Raw genomic sequence first — 2,301 nt, forward strand, 5'->3', positions numbered from 1 at the left:
ATCTATGTAGTCACTAAACGCGCGATAGGCGTGTTACTCAGTGATATGGCGCTAAGATTCCCTAGAAGTACTCGATTTTTATCGCTTTATATCTCGGCATAGGAACATCGTAGAGACAAGCGGTTGATCTTATATTGGCTAGCTATGACTCCTGCATAATATTCCAGTAGAGAAGTATCAAAATAAGGTAGGTAAACTTTGTTAATTTTGCTGAAACGACACCATGGTTTTCCTATTTCAGCGTTGTACGCTCTGGGGTTAATGCGCTCTTGGTATTATTGATCAGCTGTCCTACTTTGTTAATATAAAACAAACCACATGTCCCTACGATGCCCCTACGCTGAGATAATGAGCGGTGAAAATCTTTTCGTCCAAAACCAACTCGAGATCAGTGTGTACTGCTTCGGGAAACCTCGCGTGTTTCCGTTATTCATTGAAAATTCAGATGAATGTAAACTTGTTTGTTGCGCAAGGAACTTTGGGTAGACCATACCATACATCGCCAACTGTTTTCTTTGTGTTCATCTGCGTCGACTGCAACTACAATTTACAACTTTCCTGTATAACGTGTGAAGTCAGTGCAATGGCAGAACATCCAGTTCCACGAGCTATTCCAAAACTTGGACTACCTCGCCAGAGTGCTGGACCTAGAAAGAAACTCTTTCCTGTAGCAAGTACTAGCACTGCCACCGAAAAAGAAATGCCTAGACTTACCCCGATTAAACGAACAAAGACTCATGATGTGGTTCTCCGAAAATCGCCTCGGTTGGCAGCTAAACGGCAAAAAGTGGAAATCATAGACGCGGCCATTACTCCACGACGTGTTGTTATTGATTGCCATAGTGATGACCCCCACCTCAGGCTGCCTGTAGTAAATTCCGTAGTACTTAATGACGTAATCAGTCAGCGCCACCAGCGGCGACCGGAAGCAACACAATGGCCACAAAACGAGAGACAGTCGCAGTACACACTGATCTCGAGTCGGTTTTCGGAGAAAATACAAGATTTCCACCGCTCATTATCTCAGCGTAGGAGCATCGTAGGAACAAGCAGTTTGTTTTATATTAACAAGGTAGGACAGCTGATCAACAATACCGCAAAGAATCGTCAAAAGAAAATGGGGAAAGTTTATTAATTCGACTAATACTGCAACATGGTTTCAGCATTTCACCGTTGTACGCTCTCCTTCTTTATACGCTCTTGTCGGTATGATATCTTTGCTTTAGTGAGCAATTTATTATTTATATGGATGTAGGTCATTCCACAATTTATCCCTTTGAAATTTGCTAGTTAACAATAGGTGCTGATCTGACTGGTGGTGATAGGTGGTGATAAACTAATTTTATCCTGTTTTTGTTCTTATGCAGCAGTTAAAGCCACACTATGCGCATCCAAACGCTAATTTCTCCAGTACTAGACTATAGCAAATACTTCGTGTCATGCATAATCACACAACCTTATGGCAAAATAAACTCTAGTTCCTCCCATTTCAGTGCGCGTTTGCTTAAAACCCACAAGAAAAAGGTGCGAAATCTGGTAATCTGGCGCCAACGCTAAATTGTTTGCCAAACAATTTCGCCAAAAATCGGTTAGGTGACGTCACATGTTTTTATCTTTGCTACACCCATACCGCTGTACCGCAGCACCGCTCCACGGTTGCTTGGCAGAGCAACGCAAAACTATCAACAACATCGGAGAATTTGAACAACATTGGAGGTATTTTCAAATGCCTTTTATAAGACAACGCGCAGTGAAATGGGAAGAACTAGAGTTTATTTTGTCATAACATAGTGTGATTATGCATAGTGATGTCTCGATGATCGATTATAATCGAAAATCAATCGATTATAGTCTCAAATTCGATAATCGATTATGAAAACAAATAATCGATTATCGGAAATACCAAAACAAACAAACAAGGAACTGTACTCACAATGTGTGAATTGATATGACAAGTAGAGCACAAGTCCTGCAGAGGCCCGTTATCAGAAACATCGTAAAGTTAATGCTAATGTTAATGCTACGATAACACTTACGACTAATGTTAATGCTACGATAACACTTACGACTAATGTTAATGCTACGATAACACTTACGACTAATGTTAATGCTACAAGAGTAGCGTAGACAGAAACACATCGTAGCTACGAGCAAACTCACGATAACAGGAACTTCATAATTTCATGTCACAAGGCTGCTGATTGGATGAGAATCGATCATGATAAGAATAAGATAAGAATCAATCAGAAACATGATAATATTGAATGCTATTGTATAATTGTATATATACAAAGTAAGATT

The 2,301-nt window shown here is 40.1% G+C and overlaps 1 protein-coding gene and 1 long non-coding RNA gene across 4 annotated transcripts in view; one reads left to right on the top strand and one right to left on the bottom strand.

Moving 5' to 3' along the window:
• LOC106806615 overlaps nt 1–135 on the top strand; it is a 7,041-nt gene extending 6,906 nt beyond the window's left edge. Inside the window, exons 2-3 of the long non-coding RNA XR_001393567.1 lie at nt 29–30; nt 121–135. This is a non-coding gene — a long non-coding RNA (uncharacterized LOC106806615). The remainder of the gene's footprint in view (nt 1–28; nt 31–120) is intronic.
• LOC106806613 (TGF-beta-activated kinase 1 and MAP3K7-binding protein 3-like) overlaps nt 1–2,301 on the bottom strand; it is a 13,241-nt gene that overhangs the window by 9,277 nt on the left and 1,663 nt on the right. The window contains exon 1 of one of the 3 annotated variants that reach the window (XM_014808612.1): nt 715–846. The exons of the other annotated variants lie outside the window; for them this stretch is intronic. The gene's annotated coding sequence lies outside the window, so the exon portion shown is untranslated. Of the gene's footprint in view, nt 1–714; nt 847–2,301 lie in introns of those variants that run through there. 3 annotated transcript variants of the gene reach the window in all.

Source organism: Priapulus caudatus, unplaced genomic scaffold, assembly GCF_000485595.1.
Source record: "Priapulus caudatus unplaced genomic scaffold, Priapulus_caudatus-5.0.1 Scaffold169, whole genome shotgun sequence".
NCBI classification, from domain to species: Eukaryota; Metazoa; Priapulida; class Priapulimorpha; order Priapulimorphida; family Priapulidae; genus Priapulus; species Priapulus caudatus.